This window comes from Peromyscus leucopus, chromosome 17 (genome assembly GCF_004664715.2).
Source record: "Peromyscus leucopus breed LL Stock chromosome 17, UCI_PerLeu_2.1, whole genome shotgun sequence".
In the NCBI taxonomy this organism is placed as follows: domain Eukaryota; kingdom Metazoa; phylum Chordata; class Mammalia; order Rodentia; family Cricetidae; genus Peromyscus; species Peromyscus leucopus.
The window spans coordinates 8,105,466-8,133,150 of NC_051077.1; positions in this window are offsets into that span (position 1 = coordinate 8,105,466).

Consider the following 27,685-nt stretch of genomic DNA (forward strand, 5'->3'; position numbering starts at 1 on the left):
ATGAAAGTCAAGGTGGACTGAAACACGTGAAGTTCTTGGGGAGATACAGGAGCGAAGGATTTCACTACTGAGAATAGCTCTCGACTCAGCTTCACTGAAACGGCTTCATCACGTTGGGGGAAACTCTTCCACCAAAGAAGAAATTGGGATATAAAAATGAACTCAGGGTGTTTGCTCCTTTGCATGCAGAACAAGGAAAAACAGAAACTTCCGTTGGGTTCGTTTTATCAGATTTTCAAGGGGACAGATCGGTGGGATTATTTATTGAAATATTCATGAGAAACAGATGAAAACAAATTTGTATTAATAGGGGATGCTGGTGGAATTTGTAGCTTTACAAAATATGGAAAAGTCAGTAGTTTCTCTTTATAACTGACACAGTAATCATAAAAACCTACCAAAATAAACTCTTCACATAAACAACTAAATATACTGCCAAACAACCAGCAATAAAGCATGTGCACAGCTACTTGGAGAAAGCTGGAGCCATGCAGAATGTTCTAGAAGACAGCCTAATAATTGGAAAGGGACTAGACGGCAGGACATCAGTATGGTGAAAATATCAATTCTAAGCAGACTAAGACTGCTGCGGGGTGGTCTTTCTGTATGCTGTGAATATGTGTTGCTATCATTGGTTAATAAAGAAGCTGCTCTGGCCTATGGCAAGACAGATTATAGCCAGGCAGGAAATCTAAGAAAAGATACAGAGAGAAGAAGGGCGGAGTCAGGGCAGACACCATCCACTCGCCCAAGGAACAAGATACCAGCAGACTGGTAATGCTATAGCATGTGGCAATACTTAGATTGATAGAAATGAGTTCATTTAAGATGTAATAGCTAGTCAGCAATAAGCGTGAGCCATAGAACAAACAGTTTGTAATTAATGTAAGCCTCTTTGTGTTTATTTGGGACCGAACAGTTGTGACACATAGGAAAACTTCCATCTACATAAGACAAGAGATAAATATGGGGAACTTATCAATTTTAACCAAATTATAAATAGCAAGAAATTACTTCTAGAAAATTGTAAACTTTGCAAAAGCAGCTGAAATCGAGCACAGCCATCCCTTAGCATTGTGAGGAATGAGCCCCAGGACCCCACACTGTCATCCCTCAGCATCATGGGGAATGAGCCCCAGACCCACACGTCATCCCCAGCATCATAATGACCCCAGACCCCACCTCTCCCTCACACATGGAATGACCCCAGACCCCACACTGTCATCCCTCAGCATCATGGGGAATGAGCCCCAGGACCCCACACTGTCATCCCTCAGCATTGTGAGGAATGAGCCCCAGGACCTCACACTGTCATCCCTTAGAATCATGAAGAATGAGGCCCAGGAGCCTGTGCCCTCAACCTATTGATGTTCAGATCCACAGATGTAAAATTCCTTCATCAACAACAGTGTGATATTTACATACAACAGATGCACTTCCTCTTATTTACTTTAAATCATTTTTAGGTTGCCTTCAATGCCTAAATAAATATGCATGCTAAGTAAATAGTGGTTATACTGCAGTGTCTGAGGAATAATAACAAGAAAAAAATGTGTCTGCTCAAGACAGATTCAGCATCCTCTTTGGTCACTCTCCTGGGTGTGTAGCTAGTGTTCTCTCTGTGTGTCTTCACAGGTAAATCTCTCTCTATCTGGCACTGCTGATGTTTTCATTTTCTGTCCCAATAAGTTTTTAGGAAGACACCAGTCATTTTAGGAGCCTCATTTTAACTTAATCTCCTCTTCAAAGACCTTATCTTCAAAAATCCAGTGCATGATGGAGAATTCAACCCATGAATTTGCAGTGACACAGGTCAGCCCACAACAAAATGAGTGAGGCAGGAAAAGGAAGTGAATAAAGGCTCACCCCCGGAACAGGAAGTGACTAAGGGCCCACCCCAGAAAAAGGAAGTGACAAAGACCCCACCCCAGGAGAAGGAAGTGAATAAGGGCTCCACCTCATTTGATCCAGGGACAATGGGTAGAGTGGAAGGCCCCATCTGAAGTCTGGCTCCAAGACATACATGGACCCCACCCACTGCCAGTCTGGGGGAATTGTGTTTCAATGGCAGAAGGGTAAAGTTACCTGGTCTGCAACGATAGCCTCCATCCAACATGTTTGAAGCTTTTCACAGTTTCTGGTCAGAGCTTCCCCTGAGCTTTCAAATGTCTTGTTGTGGTGGGGTGGGGCAGTCAGTGATGTGTTTGCTGCACAAACCTAAGTATCTAAGTTTAAATCCCCAAAAGTCACATAAAAAATAGCCCTGTATAGTGTGCCATGGCTGTACTTCCAGCATGGGGGAAAAACCCTGGCGCTCACTCTATGTCAGCCTAGACTGACAGGTAAGTGCCAGACAGGCTCCTCTAAGACATCCTGTCTCAGAACAATTCAAAAGGCAACCTTTGGCCTCCACAAACACACATACTCATGCACACATGTGCACATGCTCTGCCCACAGATGCACCCACACAGGAACAAACACATACATAAATTGTCTGAATGGTCAGGAAAACACTAAAACCAAACAATATTACTCGTCCATGAAAAAAACCTGGTGACCAAATTTGTCAAAAAGTTGCCTTTTGAAAGACTTCATGTCTATAGTAGTCACTTTTAACATTGTTTTGACCAAACCTCGGAAAAAAGAACCTAAGAGGAGAACGGTTTATTTGGGGTCACATTTGGAGAGGATCATACAGTCTGCCTCATCAGGGAACACATTGTGTCGGGAGCTTTTACTTTCTGTAGTAATAGTAACACAAAGCTGCTTGTGAACATGTCTGAGGGCATGAAGAAGGCTGACACCATCTACCAGAAGCCAGGACAGGATAGAACCCCTAAGATCCACCTCCCAATGGCTCACTTCCTGTAGCTAGGTCCCATCTCCAAAAGGTTCTGCATCTTCCTGAAACAGCACCACTATACAACACCAAGGTTCAAATGCACTAGTGTGTGGGAACATTTCACACTCAAGCCGTAACAGCAGGATGTGTCCTCAGGAATGACCAGTAATGAGAGGGAAAGCAGGTACCAGACACTCCCCACCAGCACAGCCTTTGAAATATGCCCCAGCACAAAGGGCATTAAAATAAGTAAGTGCTTCAGATGCAGCTCCAGCTGCATGCTACAAACATAAAGATCTCCTGACAAGGAGATCGTGACCTGGTATAAAGCTGAGGCCAGGGCAGCAGAGAGAAGTGTTTATAGTGTTACAGAGGACATCTTGAAGAGCTCAGGATTCTGCCAGCTTCTGTTTTCAATTGGTCTAAAGTCATCCTACAAATGGGAGCCTATATACATCAAACACTTTTCCAACACTTCGGAGACAGGAACCAAAGGGCACAGAAGTGGCTGAACAGCTCTGAGGATGCAGTCCAGCACTTCAGGCCCATGGCCTGGGCAGAAGCCTTCTCTCCGAGAGTGATAATACACAGTAACCACACCAAAGCACCACCCCTTTCATTCCCACTAGAGACAATTACAATATGGTTCTTGAACACATGCATATGCAAAGCCATCTTTAAATAAGCAATGAAAATCTGTACAGAAGCCCCAGTCTTCCTAAAACAGAGCACTCGGAGCAGCACGGGACTTGAAGAGCTCATAACAACCCAAACAAGAGTCTTTTGCTTAGCTAAGTCCATAGTTCTCCAGAAGCTTTACAAGGTCATAGCAGAACACGTGAGCTGTGCAGTGTTCACAGGTGCCCACACCATCATGCTGTCAGGGTAATGTACTGTGAACACAGGGGTCTTCATCCCACCATGTTGGTTTATTTAGTCTCAATATTTCTTTTCCAAACACATCATACCTCATGTGTGGTTCGGTTGTTGCTCCTTTCAAGATGTATTGATTTTTATTGTATGTGTATGAGTATATTACTTACATGCATGTATATGTACCATGTGAAAACCTGGTGCCCACAGAGGGCAGAAGAGGGCATCATGTCCCATGGAACTGGAATTATACAGTCATGAGCCACCACCTGGGTGCTGACAACTAAACCTGGGTCCTTAGCAAGAGGAGTCAGTGCTCTTAACCATTAAACCGTCTTGCCAGACCTATGAGGTGTGTTTTTATTGTGTGGTCATCCCAGCTGTTTATAAAGCTCAATAGGACCCATGCACCTGAAATCTTGGCAACTATAAAATATTAATGAGTGCCATTCTTGCACTGGCTGTTTGTACAGATAGAAAGCATGGGGGTGTGTAGATGTAACCAACCATCTTATTAAATAAGAAACACAGAACCAATGTAAAAGAGAAAGCCGAGAGGTCAGAGCTCAGAGCTAAAATCTCACCCTTCCTCCTGCGGTGGTCCTAGCTTACCGAAAGAGAGCTATTTCCCTGTGTGTATGTCGTTTCATAGTCATTCTGCCTTCTCATTGGTTATAAACCCAAACACGTGACTGCCTTATCACTGTCTGTATGTACAGCCCCCCAGGTCTTAAAGGCATATGTATCCAATGCTGGCTGTATCCCTGAACACACAGAGATCTATGGGGTTAAAGGTGTGTGCCACCACTGCCACACTCTGTCTATGACTCTAATAGCTCTGACCCCCGGGCAACTTTATTTATTAACATACAATCAAAATCACATTTCAGTACAATTAGAATACCACCACAGGGGTGGGGTGGGGATTGTTAATGCTTTGCTCATACAAGGTGAAGATTTATACCTTTATTTTCCTTACTAATTGCACATCAAATATGGGACGAAAATGCCTGAAATCTGAAGTTAATGGTATTGTGAGCAGTCATGTACCCATTATCCTTTTTATTAACCAAAGAGCTATTAAGAACCCTAACTAGTACTCAGATATGTTTCTAGAATATGATAGAATTCCCACCTTTGTTTTGTGTTGTCTTCATTGTTCTAGAGATAAAATACACTGTAACAGAGCCAAGATAAATCCCTGTGCACAGTGGAGGACATAGGTATGACAGTGCCCTTGGGATACCAGAGAGAAGAGGCTTGGAGGCCTGAGTGTTGGAAAGCAATGGGGCTGTCACTCTGAATATCCCCAGAGAAAATTCCTTGGCTTTGTAGAAACCTATGCAAAGTAAGCTGCATCTTAAGTAAATTGTGTGTCGGGGGTTGGGGGAGAGTGTGGACATTTCACTGCTTTTCTCTTCAGAAGTAGAAAGTGCACGTGACAGTGGCCTTTTTCCAAATGTGATGTGTAATACTGACTGTCAACTAGACAGGATCTACTATTAACCAAGAGACAAATTTCTGGCATGCCTGTGAGAGAGTTTCTAAAATGCATTCACTGAGGTAAGAAGACCCACCCTGACTGTAGGCTTGGGTCCTGGACTGAATAAAAGGAAGGAAGCAAAATAAGGACCAGCATTTTTCTCTCTCTGCCTCCTGACTATGAACAGAGCGCAGCCAGCTGTCTTGAGCTCCTGCCAAAATGCCTTCCCCACTCTCAGCCTTAGGACTACAAGCTGAAACACACTCTCCTCCTTTAAGTTGATTCTTACCAGGATTCTAACATAAAGAAATGGAACAGGAGTAGAGAGCACCCCGGCCCTCCCCTGTAACAAGAATGGGGACACGAACCCAGGATGCCCTGAGCTGCGAGCACATTACCCCAGGAAAGAACACAGCTCAGGGGCGGCATAGGCAATGGTGTCAACGTGGTGAGCCAGAGAGGAGAGGAGTTGCATGTCCTGTCAAGGCAAATCATCAAGAGGATTATTTTTTTTTGCTGGTTTCTGCAAGCCCATCAGAAATGCTGGCCATTGACTCGAGCTATGTGGAATCTCCTCAGTTTGTAGAAGGGCTGGGAGCTAGTGGACACACTTGAGTTATCTTCTGTGATATCAGTTCAATTTCCCATGTCATGTGACCAAGGAAACCTCGATATCACTTGGGGAAAAGAGATGCCTGGGAGGGTCCCTCTGTGTGCTGACATTTATTCTCTGCAGTGACACTTGTTAGTGAAGGAGCTGGCTGCTGAGGAGCAGGTGGCAGCTCCCCCACTGCACCTCACACCTGTGAAGGAAGCCTCCCAAGAGAAGCGAGGGAAGACTGCACCATGTTGCCTTTACTCCTGTCAGCATGCTACAGGAATTAGAGAATTAGAGGCAACCATCTCACAATGCTTAGAGGGAATTTTATGGCTGAAGATTGACACAGCTGAGAAAGGGAGAAAACCACACAATTTAATGGCAAGCTATATACTTTAGAAATAATTTTTTTTAAAAAAGAACTATGTTTTAAAATGCAACCCACAGAAGCAAGGAGGGAGAATGCTCTGGTAGTTTGCATGACAACGGCTCATAGAGGCTCATATATTTGAATGTGTGGTTCCCAGTTGGTGGAACTGTTTGGAAAGGATTGGGAGGTGTGGCCTGTTAGTGGAGGTGTGTCACTCAAGGTGGGCTTTGAAGTTTCAAAAGCCCATGTCATTCCCAGTTAGCTTTTCTACCTCTTACATGCATGTCAGGATGTAAGCGCTCAACTACCACTCTAATGCCATACCTGTCTGCCTGCCTGCCACCATGCTTCTTCCCACAATAGTCATGGACTAACCCTCAGAAACTATTAGCAAGCCCCTAATTAAATGCTTTCTTTTACAAGTTGCCTAGGTCATGGCGTCTCTTCACAGAAGTAGAACAATGACTAAGACAGAAGTCAAACTATAGAGAACAATTATAAGGAGTCAATAAGATGACTCAGCACATAAAGGTACTTGCTGCCCAGTCTGATAACCTGCATTCAACCCCTGGATTGCACAATCATCTACTGACCTCCACATGTGTATGAATGCACACCGTGTGCATGTGTGCATATGCGCACACACACAATACATAAATATATGCAAAAAATAGAGAAGTTATAGGGAGTGGGACTATATATGAGAATTTTGCTGACTGTGACTGACAATTATAATCTTAATGAAGCCCATCCAAACCCCAGTTAATGGCAATACGAGGCACCTCACTGGAAGAGATCAGCAGGTCTCTCATAGCTGCACAGGGAAAAGACAAAGCAAAGTGTCCTTATGAAATAACAGAGGCTTTGAAAATGCCTTGTACTCGGTCTCTTCAGGACCTTGCTCTGACTAGTTCGCAGACCTTGTTTATCTTAAAGTTCTTCCATGCATCACTGTGATCCAAGATACCAACAACTCGGGATAGCTGGACCTAGTACAGAGAAAGTGATGTGCACCCTCATGCCAGAGGGTGCCACTAAAGGTCAAGTATTTGATTTATAGGCAAAAGTTTAAGGTTTATGTGCCCCAGGATAGAATAGAATGTACCCTCTGAAGCAGAAGGCAAGTGCTATCATCTCACAGATCACACAAACATCAGTAAAGCTAGGCCTTTGGTTAGCTTCTATGCAGTTTAAAATATAAAGAAATTTACCCAGAAATCAAGGAAATTTCCCCACCTGTTCCACCTCCCCACAGGTGTCGCCTTTATTAGCATGTCACACCTGAACCTGAGTGGAGCATTGCTACAACTGATGAACACATTCCTGTCACCAAGTGTTCAGGCCATTCAGACGTAATCAGTGAGGAAATGGGTAGTGAGCCATGAAAAGACATGAAAAGAAACAAATCCATGTGACTAAGGGAAACAAGCCAGTCCTCAAAGGCTACAGGCTGTGTCTGACTTACATTTAGATTAATGACATCCCGGAAAAGGCAAAATGATGGAGTTGTTGAAGAGATGAGTAGTGTCAGTACCTCATGGTGAGGTGGGATGAGCAGGGAAGACGTGGGGACTTCCTGACAGTGAAAGACCCTGTATGGTGCTCCTCACTCAGGTAGTCACTTAGCCCTTCTTCTCAGGGGACACCACAATGCTCTGCTGAGGGTCTGGCAAGCTCTCCCAGGAAAATTTCCACACAGACTCCTGAATCCAGACCCTGTGACAGGCAACCATATATAGACTGGTCTCTTAGGAAATAGATGTGCTAAGCCCATCTACATTGTTGGTTTGCATCTTCTCATTCATGCATCTAAAAATGACACACAGGGCATCCACCATGAGTGAGACACAAAGCATGGATAGCGTGAGAAATAGAACTATTGAACAACTCAGGCAAAAACACCCGCCCTCACAGGGCTGACAGTCTATGGAGAATGCACACAACGAACAAAACAAATAAGCACACTACATTACAAGTTAGAAGACCCTGTGAGAAAATAGGATAGGGAAGTGAATGGAAGGGATCCAGATAGGGAGCTGTGACTTTAAGTCCAAGTATCGGGAAAGGCTCACTGAAAACGTGGTATCTAAAAAGTGGTATTAAAGGTGCTGAGGAAACAGCATCAAGGTAATGCTTGAGAAAAAGGCAAGGATGTGTGTGCAAATTGCTGCAAAGAGAGATCTGCCCCATTGTCCGACTCACAGAGATACAGCCAGGACAGTCGAGAGTAGAGCCACCCACACCAGAGAAGGAAGAACTGTATGCTTTCCTTGAATCATGTGGAGACAGTGTTGAACACACATTGTAGGTACAACACTGAAGTCCCAGACCAAGAAGACGTGGGAGAGAGGTTCTGGGATAGGCGATTCTAGTTCAGACCAGAGCATGGCCGTAGCTGGTTAAGAACAAGTGGATTCTGGACACAACACACAGGTAAAAGAAGTGGACAGGACTGCTAACTGACTCACTGAGGAGTGAAAAAGAAAGGCATCAGGGAGAATTCTGGGATGATGCTGGCCCTCAGTAGCTGAAGGGTGGCAGAGTAGGGTGGGGGCTTCTTACTTCAAAGACACCTTTGAAGACACAAGAGGTACCTTCATCCATGTAAAACGCCCCAACTGACCTGGCTTATCTGGAAAGTGATCAGAGTGGGCAGATCAAATAACACTCCAAGTTCCAGGAGAAGTAATGAAAAATTAGTCCCAGCCAAACACATCTTGGAAAAGTTTTCAACTTCAAGGATATTGGTGAGGGCGGGTATCTAAGAACTATCAGAAAAAAAAAATTACCTACAAGGGCAGGAAAGGCAGTCTTCTCTCAAACTTACCACAGAAGACAAGGAAAGCACATCTAAGGAGTCTGATGGGGAATGAATGTGATCCAAGAGTTCTCCACACAGCCAAGTGATCTTTTATACATGAAACAAGGAATACATTTCCTCAGGTACAAAGATAGACTGCAGAAAATATTCCACACATGCAAATCTGCAAAAATGACTTGACTACATACATAAATGTAAATTCAGAATGGGAGATCTGTAGTATCAGTTAATGGGTTCCTCTTTACCTTCTTGGAAACTCTGACAAGTAAGTGTTCTTAGAGGTAAAACATTCACAGACCAGTGCACCACACAATGTTCAATGTTACCCTCAACAGGGGGATCATGAGAGTGTCTCGATTCTAAAAGTGAGGATAATGCCGCTATGGTGGTCTACCTATTGGCCATTTGGAATCCAAAATGTTGATCAATGAGAAGTTGACATTGGTGACTATTGAATGGAGTGTGGAGAGAAGAGAATTTTAGCACACATAGTGTTAGCATTGGGAAGTTATGGAGTTCTGTGGCATGGTACTTAAAAATAATGTGAATATATATATCTCACACAAGTGTCAGAAGAATTTGAACATTCTCACCATAATGAAAGGATGAAAGTCTAGGGGGATGGACATGATAGTTACCATAGTCACCACCCAGTGTATCCATGAGCAGCACCAATCACAATGCCTCCCATAACTATTGCACACATGTGTCAATCAGAAACAGTCCTTTTTAAAGTCATTATGCTCTAATTTGGTAAGTTGTTCATGCTATGGGGTAGCATGGTGTTTGGAATAAAATAGCAATGTGAAAATGAGCATATGGCAAGTACTATATAAGAGAGTCCCTCAAGTAAAAAAGATCAGAAGAAACATCTGATCACCAGGATGAAAGGGACTTTCCAGTCCTTCCCTCCCTTTACTTTTATATTTGTGTATTTTCCTCATGTACTGATTTTATAACATGAAGAAAAAAGAATTAAAAATGCTGACACAATAATGTGGAGCCAGAAAGAAAGCAAGACAAATACAGAGCAGAGGCAGAGACACACAGAGAATGTGCACACAAATATCAGATGCGTAAATAACAGCAGTTCATCACTCTGAACTAATAGGACTGAGACGGTGACCAAGGGTGACACTGAAGAATAGATTTAAAAACTTGAGTTGTAGGACCTAAACCAGGACCAGATTCCAAGCAAACACGGCAAACATGAACCAGTGTCAAGATAAATAATGATAAAATTCTTCAATTCAAAGAATAAAGAATATTGTGGTCTTTGAAACACACACCGGATGAGGGAGAGACATTGTGTTTTCAAAGCAAATACAAACTTGATCATCTAATTTGTTTGAAAGAACAAATTTTTGACCCAAGGATGGCAGCAACAGAGCCAAGCACTGCTGTTGCGTATAAGTGAGCACACTGCCTGAGCCAAGGCTCCTGCCCTAGGCTTTGTCTGTGCATGTCAATGGAGGCGATACCCACGAAGTGAGCTGGAGAGCATGCAGACAGGAGAGAAACCATGAATAACTGTGTGCGAAAAGATTGCTGGGTGCCTTATTTTCAGTGATGAATAAGTCCAATTACCTAATTTGGAGAAGTGAAAATATCATGAATGTGGGTGGTCTGCGCCTCATAGAAACTAAAAGTAAATACAGCTAAGTGGGGAAGGTTGCTAATGAGTGTAATTAACTGTGTCGTTGATGAAACAAACAGGACTTTTTTTAAGATAGGGAAATATCTCATTTCAAACGTACAAATTAAAGGAATGATAAACATAGAAATAGTCTGAGGGGGTAAAGGGGAAATAGAATAGCTAAGGCTCAAAATTCTGCACAAAAGCTGGAGAACAAATAGACCAGATGGAAATCACCCAGGTGGAAAACTGCAGAGACAAGGAGATGATAATCTTCATGATGAATGAGAAGAAAAGCCTTGCATCTGTAGTAGCTATTTTTCTCATCACTGTGTCCAAATACCTGACAGAAACAACTTGAGGGAGTAGAAGTTTATGCTGGCTCATGTGGTCTAAGACATGTCGGTCTACCATGGTGGAGAGACAAAGCAGCAGGACCAGTTCATAACATGATGGCTGGAACAAGGAGCATGGGGCTAGAGTTTATTCACACAGTGTAGGCAGGAGTGAAGGAAAAGCAGACTGGAATCAGGGATACTTATAAGCTTCAACTCCCGTCTTTTAGTGTCCTATTCCCAAATACCCTACAGGCTCCACACCCTCAATGTAGCATTATAAGCTCTGTCATGTATTTAAAACATTAACCTTCAAATTTCAACATTTCAAATTCAAACGATAGCTGCATCCACTTTGGCCTCTCAGAACTGAATATGTTTTGCATGTCCCATAGCTTGGGATGAAGTTACTTAGATTGTCAGGAATGACACAGAGGTCACTGAAAGCCACTGGCAGGAATGCCCATGCTCCAGAGACAAGTGAGTTAGAAGTAACTCTGAGGAACCAGACCTAAAGTAGACTGAGCTCACATCTGCTCTTTCCAAAGCTATAGGCTATGTGCTGTAGACTTCAAAGCCTTAATATGCATCCTGCTATAGTTTATACTGTGAATGTGACATACTGTATAATCAATCACCTGGGAAGAGTCTCAATTAGGGATGGGTTATCTAAATCCATTTGGCCTATGGGAATATCTGTTAAGGTTTGCCTTGGTTGTGTTTCCTTCCTTGATTTGCTGCCCACTGTGGGCAGCATCATTCCCAAAGCAAGAGAGCTGGACAGCATGGTCTACAGAGAGGATGGAGCACAAGTAGATGTATACACACCACTTCTCTCAGTTCTTGACCATGATGTGATATGAGCAGCTGGCCCATGCCCCCTACCATTGTGACTTCCTGGCAGTGATGGACTGCAACCTGGAGTCATTGGTGGGGTGAGCTAAAATAAGCCCTTTGTCCCATAAACTGCTCTGTGTTGGGATACAGAGATGGAACTATGGTGTGTATCTTACTTTAACAAGTCCTACAGTTCTTAATAAATGGCTATTGGACCAGAATCCTGAGAGCCACACTCTAGTCTCCACCCCAACACAATTCCTCACGGTTCCCTACTGTGATTCAAACTTCAGGGCCCTGAAGGAAGCCAGGGGCTCCTAGTCATTCTCCAAATCTGAGGGGATATTTCCTAGAGTTTTGTCTAGGGTGGTGTGATTGCCATTTAATAATTTATTATTTGTAAGTGTTCTAAATGTGCCATGGTTCCAGTCACAGGGAAGAAGTCTATGTGAAAATCCCAGACTCAACTGTGCTGTGACTTTGAGAATTTCTCTCTTCCAAATCTGCTTCTGGATGACTGAGGACTTTTGCCTTAGGGAATTTGGGCCTCACTTTGAGTGACAGTAAACAGGAAAATTTACACCTGCTCACCAGCGTTGAGAAAATGCTTCCTTTGTACTATTTAGTGCTTTCTTTTAATTAGCACAAAGTTTATTAAAAAAAAAAAAAAAAAAAAAAAACTTTCCAGGACAGACGACTCACAAATTTATTCTGTGATGTCACAACAAATGCAATTAAATCATAAACATCTATCTCACATTCTGAGGGCTATTAGGAAACTTCTAAAAGGAAGGAAGGAAGGAAGGAAGGAAGGAAGGAAGGAAGGAAGGAAGGAAGGAAGGAAGGAAGGAAGGAAGGAAGGAAGGAAGGGAAAGAAAGAAAGAAAGAAAGAAAGAAAGAAAGAAAGAAAGAAAGAAAGAAAGAAAGAAAGAAAGAAAGAAAGAAAGAAAGAAAGGAAATCCTATTAGCCTCAAATAACATTAACATAGAAACTCTTCCAGGGAAAGAGAACAAGATTTAGTGTGCAAATTGCAAAAGTCAGTGCACACTGACTGTGTCATATGGAGATGAGGGGAGGCAGGTTCCCTTTTTGATTCCAAAGCTTCTCAGTAAAATGTGAACATGGAATCCCACACTAAATCCCTTTCTCTCCATGGCACCAGGCCCCGTGGCCAGGCATAGTGTTGAGCATATAGCTGCAGTTTTCAGCACCTCCTGGGCCACACTCTGCTGTCCTCTTCCTAACAGGAAGTCAGGCATATGCTGGAGTGACGCTGTAAGGTGGATTTCAGCTCAGTGATGGTGAGAACTCATATTCCATGGTGATGTAAATCTACTACCATAAAGGTTTGACAGATTTATAAAAAATGACGGCAACCAGTCATTTATCTGAATTTACACTTTCTTCCTTTTGTGTCACCGGAAAAAACAAAAACAAAAACAAAAAACAAAACAATGTGTCTTAATGTTGTTTTATGAAAGGCTAGAGCTGGGCTCTGCTCTAGTCTGAGGATACCAACTTAGCATTTGTGTGTATTTCACCAGGATGTCAGAAAGGGTGGGTTCCTTTCTTATACCATGGGAAACTTTGTGGTTTTAATATCATTTCTTAATTAGTTCTCAATGACATTTTATTTATAAAGTTTGCGTGCTCAGCCCCCAGATTTCAGCCCTCTCACCCTGCACACAGCCGGGGTGTAAGCTCCACAGAGGTTGTTCTATTCTCGTTTATGTCATGATCCTAGGGGATCGTAGTGTCCCCATATTGACTGATTAACCCTTGGAGTTTTGATTTTGCCAGCTCGGAGTGGGTTACTTTGCTTTGTTTTGTTTTTAAGAACAGCGTCTCAGTAGGCTGAGGCTTTCAATGCTCTCGCCTCTGCCTCCTGAGTGCTGGGATGACAGGTATTCATCAGCTAACATTTACAGTTTCTCCAGGTTAATGGATGGCAACAATCTCTTGAGTTTTAAACAAATATTATATAAATGTTATATACTAATACAGTATAAAATAATCCATGCAGAAAGGCACACAAGGAAATGAAATTTTCAGACTATGGAGATGGCTCAGTGGTTAACACCTGAGGACTGGCACCCACTTATAAGTCAGGTAGATGTGGGAGCCACCTGTAATCCCAGAGCTAGAGGGGCAGTCAGAGGTCTTAGAGGTGAGCTGACCAGCTAGATGAACCATATTGGCTCACCAATTGTCTAGGTGAAGTCCTACTTCAATAAATAGGGTGGAGAGAAATTAGGGAAGATTCCCAATGTCAGTACCAGGCCTCTCTATATGCATGCATGCACACACACACACACACACACACACACACACACACGCACGCACATGCACACACACACACACATACACAGAGAGAGAGAGACAGACAGACAGACAGAAACAGAAAGATAGACAGAAACAAAAGAAGGCAAAAAAATAAAAAGTTCTCCATATATCACTTCTCATTCTAACAGCGTGCCTCAAGGAAAGGAGAGCCTGTTATCATTTTGATGTTAATTCTTTCACATTTATTAAGATGTGTGTCTGTATATCTATACATAAGAAAATAGTCTCTGCAGGTGCAGGTGTGTGTGTGTGTGTGTGTGTGTGTGTGAGTGTGTGTGTGTGTGAGTGTGTGAGTGTGTGTGTGTGTGTGTGTGTGTGTGTGTGTGTGTGTGTAGTACATGGTGCATGTGTGGTCAATTTTCTCTCAGGGTGGAGAACTAGGCTGGGGTTGCATGCTCTCTAATTCATTATCCAACAGACAGCCTCAAGCTACTTCCTATGAGCCTCATCTTACCTATTTTTCATCTCAGCCCCTCTGAATGCTCCTACAGTTCTAGTCTTCAGACTGTTTTGAGCCCTGGCATCACCACATCCATTTCCTTTATTTTTAATATTAATTAATTCCTTTTAATTTTGTCCCATGGTTGGCAGTCCGCATCACCAAATAATAATTTATCCTTCAAGTGATATGTTAAGAAAACACAAGAAAAAAAATAAATTTTAAACACCGGGAAATACAGAAACAGCAGAGATGTCAAGGCAAAAATACCAACATAGGCAAGGTGGTAAAAACTGTTCGGAGTGAAGTCATGAAAATAGCCGTCTGAGAAAGGATGGACAAATAGAAAAGTACAGAAGCAGAGGCTGCATTTGAATGGAAGAGACAAAAGAAAACACAGAGGCATTGAACCCATACCAACAAAACAGCAGAGTACTGACACATTTCTTGACATAACTAGAGGAATGGCAGGTACCAAGCCATACACAGCAAAGGAGAGAGGTGCCAGGCGGAATTCTCAGACACTGTAAGTGCCCTGCAGCTGTGGTGGCTGTCAGACTTGCATGCCTTGCCTTAGCCCCACCCCTGCTTGGCCCCCATGTTCCCCTCACCTTAATCTCACACTCACCTCTCCCCTCATACTTACAGGTAATCTCACACTTACTCTCACCCTCACCCTTGACCTCTGACTCATCTTCACACCCTCTCTCTGCAATGAAATAAAAATGCAAACTAAACCAAAAAGTCTGCATTCCATATCTCCTGGACATTGGGGTGACACAGCATTCCTCTGAACCTCAGAAACTTGAACCCCCCACACGTGAGGAGTGTCTTTGTCCCTTTGGAGGCATGCTGTTCCCGTTGTACCCATCTTCTGATTATCAATCACTGTCAACTTCCAACGTCAGCACCCACTAACCCATTGTTTGGAGCCAACTGCCTCGTCCTCCTGCTCATGACTTTTTATCAGCCAAAGGGCACTTCTTTTTAGGTAGTCAGGAACCATGTGACACACAGTAGTAAGGGACACCCTGCTCCATCCCACATCACGTTTTCTTCTTCCGATTTATCCTGACACGGATAAAGTCACCTCATACAGAACAACCTAAGCCCTCCACAGTCTATGCAGTGAGCATCCTCCAACTCTGATTGGATGAGACAGAACTTCGAAGAGCCCACTCCTCCCAGGTGAAGAAGGCATCCCAAGGCAGGGCTGGACACTGTCTGGAAGAAAAAAAGAGGACCCTGGGCTGTCTGATGGTCTGTCACAGCAGCCTACCCTCCTAAAGCTGCTCAGAGTGCTGCCTTGGAGAAGGCAGAGAAGAGGTGAAGAAAGTGCTGTTTCCACACTAGATATTAAAACACAGAATGGTGCGGGTTCGTGTTTTTTCCCAGAACTGCCCATTACCACTGTGAGCACTGTGAGCTGGAGTATTATTCAAGTGCTAATTCAGATTGCAAGGTCAAAAGACATTGTCATGACCCATGTGTTAACTGGAAAGTAACGGGCCAGTGCTAATGTGAGCAAGACGGGAAGCCAGGTGCTCTACACTACATGGCTAGTGTAGGAGGACATGTCAGGCAGCATCAGCTTGGCTGTAATGAGGTGACGAGCACCTCCACACCTAAGTGGCTTCAAAGAAAAAGTTCTCCCTCAGAATGTGTAACCATCTTGGGTCTGTTGAGGACTCCCACGTCAATTCTGTTACCATAGAAACTAAGTTAGAAGACCCTTGGAGTCACCCAGAAGGTTTCTATCCCAGAAGATAGGGAGAAGCTGAAGTCACTAGTTGGGCACATGAGCAAAGGCATGCTAACCCCAACTGTCTTCAACGGTTACGGCCACTTTGTTCATGCTCCCTCTCTGCCTGGCCCAACTGCGTGGTTTCGAAATCTTTCCCACTCAGCCTCTCATTCACAGTCCTCACTGTAAACCTCGCTAAAGGCAGTGGGGAACAACTGTATCTGGAGAAACTGGAGCCATTGGGTGCCATTTGTAAATTCTCCAGCTCCCTCCAAGTCCCACCAGTCCCGGAACCCACTTATAAAATAAACACACAGACTCTTACATTATTTAAACTGCTTGGCCATTAGCTCAGGCCTATCATTGTCTAGCTCTTAATCTTATATTTAGCCCATTTCTATTAATCTTTACTTTGCCACATGGATCATGGCTTACCAGTACTTTACATCTTCCTTGTCCTGGCAGCGGCTCCAGGCAGTCTCCCGCTCTGCCTTCCTGTTCCTTCAATTCTCCTTTCTATTAGTCCTGCCTATACTTCCTGTCTGGCACCAGCCAATCAGTGTTATTTATATAGAGCAATATCCACAGCAAACAAACTTTCCAGGGGCTGAATGCTAGGCTGTGTGGAAGTTAGCTCACTGGATTTGGATTCTGCCTCACTCAAGACTTCAGGACACGGGAAAACAAGGTCCCCAGATTCTTCCTCTGGGATGCGGCATGGATGGCTTCTAGCCTAATTTTCAGCAGGTCCTGGCTGTTGTCTGAAGCTCTGTGAACTTAGTCATCACTGGCTCTGCTTGCATCTGAATCCTGGGGACACTGAAAGGTCAGGTCATCTCAGACAGCAATGTCAAAGCTACCCCTGTGTGTAGAGACACAGGACGCTCTGAATTAAACTCAGCTGTATTACAAGATTCCCTTTTGAAATCTGAAGTGGCTAGCTCTACCTCTGAGAGTTCTTGAGAACCATGCACTTGATAGACTGACAGCATGCACTTTTTGTTGGACTGAAGGCATGCACTTGGTAGACTGATGGCATGCACTTGGTAGACTGATGGCATGCACTTGGTAGACTATGATGGCATGCACTTGGCAGACTGATGGCATGCACTTGGCAGACTGATGGCATGCACTTAGTATCCAATAAATGCTCATTCCCACCCCTCTCCTAGCTCAGCGTCAGGGTCATTGGTGCCTTAACCTTCATGTTCTCTGAGACTAATCTCTCCCTTGGAATTTTACGAAAGATGTAAGAGCTAAGCTGCTTTGCCCAGTGTGCTGGCTGTGGGAAGCAGGGTGTGAGTGATGCCTCGTTAGTGGATAAATTAATCCAAACCTTGGCAAGCAGCAGGACTCTCCACTGCCTTCATCAGACTTACGATGGAAAGTCTGAGGCACGCGGGCCAAAGTATGGATTGCTTTCTACACATTCCTTCTCCAGTGCTTCCAAACAGCTCTCAGAGGCCTGTTTGTTTCCTGCAGACACTGAGAAATCGGATGAAAATGAACTAAAAGGGGCCTTTGCTCTGCCTGGGTGCTTCGGCATTTGTTTACTGCCTGTTCTGATAAGGAAATGTGCAAAGCAGTGTGGATGGTGTTGGCCAGAGGCCAGGGAACACTACAGAAGCTTGGAATACAGCCCAGAAACCACATCCAAGGGATGAGCCTATGCAAAGGACAAGCGTAGCACCTGCTGAAGGACCAAGAACTGCCATTTGGGGCTCAGGGAGGCCTTGAGGATGTGTGGAAGGGCTTCTGAAGATGAACACCATTCCGAATTCCAAGTCAGGAGTCTACATATGTGAATCTCGGCGGGGAGGAGTCTGTCTCTCGCCTGTGTCTCAAAGTGATCCAGGAAGGAAAAAGATTCTGGAGCTCTGGGAAAGTGGATGCAGGGAGCTTTCTTTGCATGTCGGGCTTATTAAATTTATCACATGGCTTAGCAGGACTAACCCTTGGCCCTTTAAAATAGTCCAGATGCCAGGTCCACCAGCTTCCATTGAAATGTTGCCCATTTCTGCCAGCTTACCCTTATGTCAAATGAAGCTGTCTTTGCTGTTATTTCTTCCTCTGCTTTTCCTGGGCCTTTCTGTGTAGGTATATACATGTTCACATATTCCACGTGTGCACATGTATGCACTGCTAGGCATGCACATGTGTAATGGTGAATGGGAAAGCAGGAGATCACTATCAGGTGTCTTCCTCAGTCATGCTCCACCTTACTGTTTGAGATGGGGTCTCTTACTGAGCCTGGAGCTCACCGATTTAGCTACGGTGCTTGGCCAGCAAGTTGCCGATGTGTTGGCTAAGACATAGGAGACAGCAACTCCACATTGCTCCTTGACTCAATGCAAGAGAAGTAAGGGACTGGGGGTGGCCATTTCCTAGCACTTCAGAGTTTGGGGACACGTCCGGGGAGATTATGATAGTCTACAAATGTCACAGTGCTAAAAGCTTAACTCCTGAATAATCAAAATGCCATCCTATCTCAACCAGAGGTTCTTTAAGGATTGTGTTGCATAAAGAATGGAATGAACTGACTGCTCTAAAATTCTACCTTGGAATCTAGGGTTCTGTTAACTTAGGAGATAGTCCCTATTCTTGTAAAGTCTAGCTGCAGCTTGTTGAATAATCAACACATGTCAGACACTACTGTAAGAACTATATCTAATGACTTACTTAATTACAACCATTCCATGAGAAAAAAAAAATTGTGGTCAATGCGCTCATTTTCATAATTTCCAACACCCAACAAGAGAGGTTGAAAAACTGTCCCAACAAGGCACCACCGCTGCAGAACAAGCTGGAATGTCACTTGGAGAACCAGAGACTCCACAGCCTTGGGGTCCTTGGTTTCGTTCATTATTCTGTCATACTTTCTCTGCTCTTCCTCTGTGTAGCTCAGTAATTGCTGCTTTTGCTGTTTTTTTTTTTTAATATTTCAACTGTTTTTTCTTTCATGTATGAATAAGCTATTAATTTGTTCTCCAAATAGAACGGAATAAGAAGAATTTTAAATGCCCACACATATGATCCCGGTTGCATCCCAAAGCCCTTAGTGACAAGGCTCAGATGACCTCATCTAATCCTCACAGCAGTGTCCCTCGACAGTCCCTTTCTTGCTCTCACATTTCAGAACTCTTAAACCCTGCTCTGCATCACTGGGATGTAAAATTGCTTGGATATTCTTTGTAAATGATAAACTGTTCCCTCTAAAACTATCAAAGGTAGCTTGCATAACTTGTTTTAATAATAAGCCCTAGTATTATTCCCCAATTATAGATCAAATTATAGACATATTTTAAAAGCCAGTAAAATCTGTCTCGAAATATAATAGACAGACCCTCCTTCTTGATATCCAAAAAGGAAAGAAAAGCCAATGCATTTCAATGAAAGTAAGCAATCAACTAAGAAAGACATGAAATTAATTCTACCCTTTAAGACACATAATTGAGAATAAAAATAAATCTTAAAACAAATATTTTAGTGGTCATATAATAGGTCTGTAAAAAAGATTGGAGGATAAATAAAAGTGTCAAGTTTTGAAAATAAATTCCTTGACAACTGCTAATCAAAACAGGATCACTCCCAATGATCCAGGGCTTGCACTTTCTCCAAACCTGTAACAATAGATTTCCAAAAGTACCTTCTGATTTGGTTGTTCCAAAGCTGGGCACAAATAAGCATAGGATTTTTCCTTTGGGAGCAGGAAACAGAAGGCTAGCTCAAGGCACTGGCCAGCTCACATGGAAGCTGAGTTTAAATGCTGATAAAGCAAAACCCCCAAGAAGCCAAGGGAGTTCCCAATGTAAGAACTGGGGGATCTTAAAGAGGTCTTGGCAGATGTAGGATCAGAGGAACTGGGATCCTGTGGGGGAAAATGAACTCCTGAAGACGTTGGGACAAGAACGGATATAGGGACATAAATCCCCTGTGTCCTGCACAGTGAATTCCCAGCCACTGCAGAACAAAGCACTGTGGATGTGAGAGCTGTGCCTGAGCCCAGAGCTGCACCTTGCTTCCCTGGCCTCCTACAACTCACCAGGGGTGCTAACGCTTAGATGAAGTCCAATTGATTTCAAGAAAAGGAGCCTTGCATCCAAGCTCAGGGAAGTCGAGGGTGAGGCAATTAAAACCACTTGGGCTTTGTGTCTGCCTTCCTCTGCCAGGCAGAGGGTGGCACCTTCCATAGTGCCTTCTCTTCTAATAATCAGCTCCCACGAGACCCACAAGTCAATAGACCAACTCTTGCCTTCATCCACCTCTGTAAAGACACGCCCTCCCCCCCACACACACACGGCTTGCATGCAGCTTTGTTCAACTCTCTGGTTTAAAACCATGTCCCTGCAGCTGCTCACTTTCCCCAGTCTCCCCAGTGACCCCCAGCGGGCAGAGCTCCTTGTCCATGCAAAGCTCCCTGAGCAACTGTTCAGTGCAATGACAAAACCTGAACCCATCGGATCTATGATGGGTTTGGGGGAGGCAGAGCTGCTGCAAAAAAAGGGCAGAACTTCCCTCGGTAGCCACAGAAGTAGCACAGACAATTAATATTCCAGCTGCAGAGAGGCCCTGATATGATCTGGAGCCATCACAACTCTATGCAGTGAAGTTTTAGGAAAACAGATTTGCCTTTTACTTCCAGGCTTGGTGATAATGACTCTAAGCAGGGCTGGCCAACTGGCAGCCCTGCTGAGTCTCTTCCCTTTGTCTATGCCAGAGAAAGCTCCCACATTCCAGATGAGACTCGGAAATCCAAAGCGCATATTGAATCTTTAGGAGCTCTGGCTGGTCTTCTCTGGTGAGCTCGAAGAGATTACTAAAATTATTCTCAAGGGAAGAATTAGCCTTCCAAGGAGAAAAAGTTGGAAGCAAATAACATTCCATACAAATGCCAGGCAGCATGTGAAAGTGGGATTATTTCACAACCAGGAACAGATTGCCACAGAGGATGGACATCAACATCAGTGTTCTGCTTTGAGGTGACTGTGGGCGGAAAGTATCATGTGTGTATTTAAAGGACTCTCTAGCATCTTGGCAGGGGAACATACTGCCCTCCTACCAAAGGCTGAGTGTGCACATGAGACCCTATCTTCATTTATTTTGAAGTTCATCAGTTTACTAAAATAACAAGTAAGAAGACAGCATTTCTGCAAAGCCTTGGGCTCAGAATGAACTCTCTGAGCTCTTGCCTACTTCTTTTAGCTTTCACATATTTCTCTGATATATGAATCTATTTCTTTCAGAATAAGGGAGTCAGCTCATGATTAGAAGGTAAGAGCTGGTACAGCCACAGAGAAGGATGTATGAAGAAGCCTTATAGAAGTCTACTAGTTTATAAGCAGACTAAAAAAAGTATTTTTAAAGTAGTTGGGATAAAAGAAGCCTTCATGGGTAGACAATGCTGCTCATAGAAGAGGAAAATTATTAAACATCAGTGCCAGCAACCAGATACCTCCCTGTGGTTACTGCTCAGAGAAGCTCCTAAAGTCCCCACCCCAAACAACAAAGGTTCTTGGAATTGTTTTTGGTTACCCACCAACTAGAAGGTGAAACCCATTAGCTCTGGATATGGGACACTGAGAGAAAGTTGGAGAGGTTATGGGACCTGAAGTCATGGAGCCTTGATGGAGGAAGTGTATTCTTGCAGGCAGGTTAGAAGGGTTTAGAGCCTTGCCCGACTCTTCCAGTTCTCTCTCTCTCTCTCTCTCTCTCTCTCTCTCTCTCTCTCTCTCTCTCTCTCTCTCTCTCTCCATCCTTGATGTGGATGGAGTTATGATCTCTCAGGTTCCTGCTCCTCTGCCATGCCTCCCTATCTTGGTGGACTCTTTTTTTCTCTGAACTATAAGCCAAAAGAAACGCTTCAATAAGTCATTTCTAGTGATGATGCTTTATCACAACAACAGAAATATACCTAAAATGACCTTGGGAAATGAGTGATGTAGAATAATGTTCACTCCAGCCCTCTTGTAGTATCGAAAGATTAGAGCCTATTTAAACACATTCCAGCATGGGTGACTGGAAAATGGGAAGTCTCTCACAGTGGAATATTGTAGAACCATCACAAGCCACTCTGGAATGATCTTACAGTCATGTTGATAAATGATCAAAAGAAAACATGCCAGGACATCTCCAAATACACTAAGAAGAAACATCTAATTTGAGCTGTCAATTAAATGGAGAATAAAGAAGCAGAAAATTATTTTGCATTCATTGTTGGACTTTTCCAGGTTTTCTGACTTGTACACATACTTAGTATGTAAAATAATGGATTAAAGTTCACGAGGGTGACTTATTGCAGAAGGTACGTCCAATTGATAATGATTTCTAAAAGTTATGGTGGTGTTGATTCTGTGTTACTGAGTCATTAGGAAATGGAATCATCAACAATTCAATCGAATGTCAATGAAAGCTGCTATACATGTCTCACAGGGCTCTCCTAAGCAGCCATCAATGAGTGAACAGATAAAGGAAACATGATACACACATACAAAGGAATATTATTCTACCATAGGAGGCACTGTGAATTATTTTCATATGCAATGATCTACTTCGCCAATCTCCTCTGACATATGCTATAACATATGTATTCGTTAAACTGTCTGAAAATATTTTAAGGACAAAAGTATGTATAATGTAACTATAGGAAATTCATAAATGTATGAAGAAATCTGCAATGTTTCTGGTCTTGAGTCTAAGTAACTGCACTGTATGTAAATAGCACATTTTCCTTATCCATTTTTTCTGCAGACAAATACTTAAGTTGGCAATTGCAATGCAATGGGCACGTTGATGCAGACATCTCTTGGAACCCAGATTTCATCTCATTGGACAGGATGCAAGTGAATTAAAACAGTTACAGTAAGACAAAGACTACGGAACTCTGTCTAAAGTCGGCAATCATGGGAACAGAGTAGAACAGTCATTGCCAGGTATGCAGGGAAGGGAGAAGGAAGCTTCTTTTGAACAAAGAGAAAGTATCCATCAGTTGCATACAACACACACACCTAGAGCTCTTCTGTATAACACAGCTCTGCCTGTGGTAATTACTGTGGTGTGCATTTAAAATGTGTTAGCAAAGTAAAATCCATGTTAAAGAACTTACAATAATTAAAAGAAAAAGACACCATAAGTGACTGGGTTTCATAGGCTAATGCACACGTGTGTGCACACACACACGTAAAACAATTGCTAAACAGTCTTATTAATAAAAAAAAAAAACAGAGTCAGATACTGGGGTGAAAAACCAAGAGATCAGAGGAATAGGACAAACCACAGCCAACCTCACCTCACCAGCTCCTCAGCTTCCAAAGAGACCTACCTCCTGTATACCCTCTCCTATGCCTTTCTGTTCTGCCATCTCTTTTCCTCTCTCCACCCAGCTAAATCACTTCCTGTCTGTCTGTGCAGACCTCCAGACCTTTATGGTTAACTAGTGTTGGAATTTAAGGCATGTGCCACCACGCCTGGCTCTGTTCCCTGTATGGCCTTGAACTCATAGAGTCTGGATGGATCTCTGCCTCCAGAAAGCTAGGAATAAAGGCATGTGCTTCCACTGCCTGACCTCTATGTTTAATATAGTGGATAGCTTTTTCCTCGAATCCTCAGTAAAACTGTATTAGAGTGTACAATATATTGGGGGACACAATATATCACCACACACACAACCCCACACACACTAACACATACACACACTAACACATACACACACAAACCCTGACACACACACAGTAACCCATACATAGACACATTAACACAAAAAAAGAAAAAAAAAATGGACCTGAATGCCTACAAAACATGTCATTTGCAATAAACACATACTGAAAGATCATTATAATTCATTAAACTAGAATTTTCATGTGATGCTAAAATTTATGGAACATCTGAATTATGTAACTACAAATTTTCTCCAACAGTAATACTCAAAGTTAAGAGGACTGAATAAAAAAAAACCTTTGTCAAGCTCTCAGTTAGAATTGGCAAAGTCATTTCATGGATCCAGATGATTAAAACATATAAAAGTCTCTTTAAAACTAAAAGAGAATATGTAAATATCTGTGTTCATATAGTTATCATGTGTTGTTTATCTGTGAAAAACTGTCAAAGAATTATTCCCCTTGAAATACGAAAAGCCTGATTTAAAAAAAATATTAGTGACTCAATAGTCTGAGCTGGGATAATCCTGGCGGCAGACTGTAATACTCACCTCCTTTTTAGGTGACTGCTCTTCTAAGACATGGTAAAACAATCATGTTTCCTCTTAAAATGGGAAAATATTTCATAAAAAAGAAATTAAAAGCCCATGATCCTGGGAAGTTAAATATACAAAGATGCAATTTATTCATCTACAGTAAGAACTAATAGAAGGTGACTGGTAATAAACACTGAACACTGATGACTTCATCACAAATCACTACATGGTTATGACTAAATAATTAAGATTACTGAATAACTACAAAATAAAAAAATACCACTTTCTATAATATACAGAATAGAGCTGTGGTAGATTAATACAGGGAGACTCCATTCTGAGACTGAGGCAATTTATATTTCTGAGGAGACAGGTATAAAATGACATGCTATTAAATATGATTGAAAATGATAAGCATGATTTCAATTTTTCAAAATCTATTGAAAATAAGAGGAGACAGAACTTCACTCTATCAAGTGCACTTTTAAATCCCTTATCTCATTCATTCTCTTAAAAAATCTCATGAGAGCCATCATTATTTCAGCTTCAGAGATTCAAAAGACCCAAGAAGGTTAATAAAAAGGCACATGTAGTAAGAGGATAGCCTTAAAAAAAAAAAAAAAAGGCTTTGGGATGTAGAGACATGAAAATGAAATGTGCAGAAAGATTTTGTGTATTTTCCAACAGCATAGAAAGATCTAGAAGCATAAAAAGTTTGTGAGTGCCAGGACAAGACAGTAAAATCATTGCACCAGGGGCGTGAAAAGAAGGAAGTCATTTTTAGAAAGTCAATCTCAGTCCCTTGGGACTTTTGAGGATCACATTAGCACTAAGATCTGAAAGCTACAAGATAAGAGCTTGCTTCCGTTGTAACCATTGTAAAAAAGAGTTGAGAAGGCATGATAAAAGGAAGAGGCCATTCAAACTAAACCTCAGAGAGCACCAGCAGTATTGATCAGCCATTCAACAAATTTGAGATGGACTCTATCATGGTTGTCTGACTACCATCTGAGAAGTGAGCTTTCGCTTTTCACGTTGCCGAGCAGCCCAACCATGTTTGTTGAAACATGGGACAATGCAGCTGGCCCAAATGGTGTGAGAGGGAAAAAATGAAAGAGCTCATAAAAATCAATATTTACACAAAACAACTCAATGGGAAGACAGCACGCTTTCTAAACAAGAACAACAGCATCTACGCTGCCAGGACTCCGTGATGCACTTAAGGAAGACTTAATCAGTAGCTTGTAACTGGAATACATTTGAGGTATTGCTGCCTCAGCACAGTAGTTATACAGGAAAAAAAAAAACAATGAATAAATCTACTTACAACGTGGAACAATTGTTTGAATCTGATAATCTGTGGACCCTGAAGTGACTTTAACTGTAGTGGGTCTCAATTGCAAAACCATCAATTCAGACTCAGGATTCTTCTGTAATGGACAAAAGCCCTTTAACCTAATATTATAAGGTTGTGGAGACAGCCAAGTTAGTAAAGTTCTTGCCACATCGGCATAAGACATAAGACCTGAGTTCAAATCCCAGCACCCACATGAAAAAAGACAGGTATGGTAGTACACTTACAACCCCAGCTCTGTGGAGAAGGGTGGAGACAGGTGGAGGGCTTGCCTGCCTGCCAATTTAGCTGAATCAGTGAGCTTCAGGTCCAATGAGAGATCTTATTGTCTCAAACAATAAGATGGATAGCAACTGAGAAAAACACTTAATGTTGACCTCTGGCTTCTACATACATGTGCTTGTGCTTGTGTGCTCACACATACACACACACACACACACACACACACACATACACACAAACACATACATAAACACACAAGGGGCACAGGGAGACTGACACATACTAAAAAAAAAGCTAATTCTTTTTTTAATTTTAAAAGCAACATCACAAATACATAGACCATCAATGACCCAAGACGTGCTGATGGGTGTGTTCTGAAAAGGAAATCAAGAAATAAGGAAAATCCCAATAACCAGAATGAAAAATTCTTCAGAGGACTCAAAGTCAGTTTTGGGCAGGGAGAAGAATCAAGGACCATGGAGATAAGATAACTGAGATTGGCCAGTCTTCAGACCAGAACCAAAGGATGCAAGACAAAAGTGTATAAAGTCTCCGAGAACAGTGGAGCAGGAACTGCCAAGCAGACCAACCAACTTTTGACTGCCCCTCCAGAGAAATGCAAGATGTGAGGGAACAAAAGAAATGCTTCACCAAATATTACCTAGATGCCTGCAAACCATGTAATAGTGGCTCAGTGGTTAAGCATTTGAGCTTTTGCAAGAGAACCTGCTTTGATTCCCAGTATCCATACTGTATCTTACAACCATCTGAAACTTAAGTCCCTTGGTTTCTGACACCCTCTTCTGGCCTTTGTGGGCACCAGGCATGCATATACTGCACAAACATACATGCAGGCAAATGTCTACAATAAATTAACTTTAAAGTTTTTTAATTGCTGCAAAATGTATTTTTTTCCTGGGCTGCTAAAAATTCTGTAACTGAGACTGGCAAGATGTAACAGCATTGGTTCCTGAACTTACATAGTAGAAGGAGAGAATCAACCCCTGCAAGTTTTCCTCTGACCTCCACATGCATGGCATGTGCGTATGAGGAAGTGTGTGCACAATACATACAACACACATGCCACTAAATGTAACTTTTAAAATTATTTTAATTCTCCCATTGCATACTTAAAACATGATTACATAGTTATGATAAAAATCTACCTCTACCACATGCCCTGTTTACAAGTCCCATTTCTAATTACTAACATGTATATAAAAGAGTGTTGCCTCTAAAAACACAGCAACCTGCTAATGCATTTAGCTATACACATGGTCACAGATATGAACACTGCACGCTGGTCACCAATGAATCAGAATCTGTCAAATGTTAATGGACTAGATATTGTTAATGTAATTCTTGACTCCATATATTGTATATACTTATTGGATATAGTTTTTCTTGTATTAGTTATAAGCTTTTTTAAATTTTAGACAAAAATGGGGAAATGTGGTGATATTGTGTTTCCCCAATATATTGTGAACACTAATAAACTTATCTGGGGTCAGAGAAACAGAACCAGCCACAGCTAACCTCACCTTGCCAATTCCTCAGCTGATCCTGTTTCCTCAGACAAGAAGCCTCTGTGTCCTCAT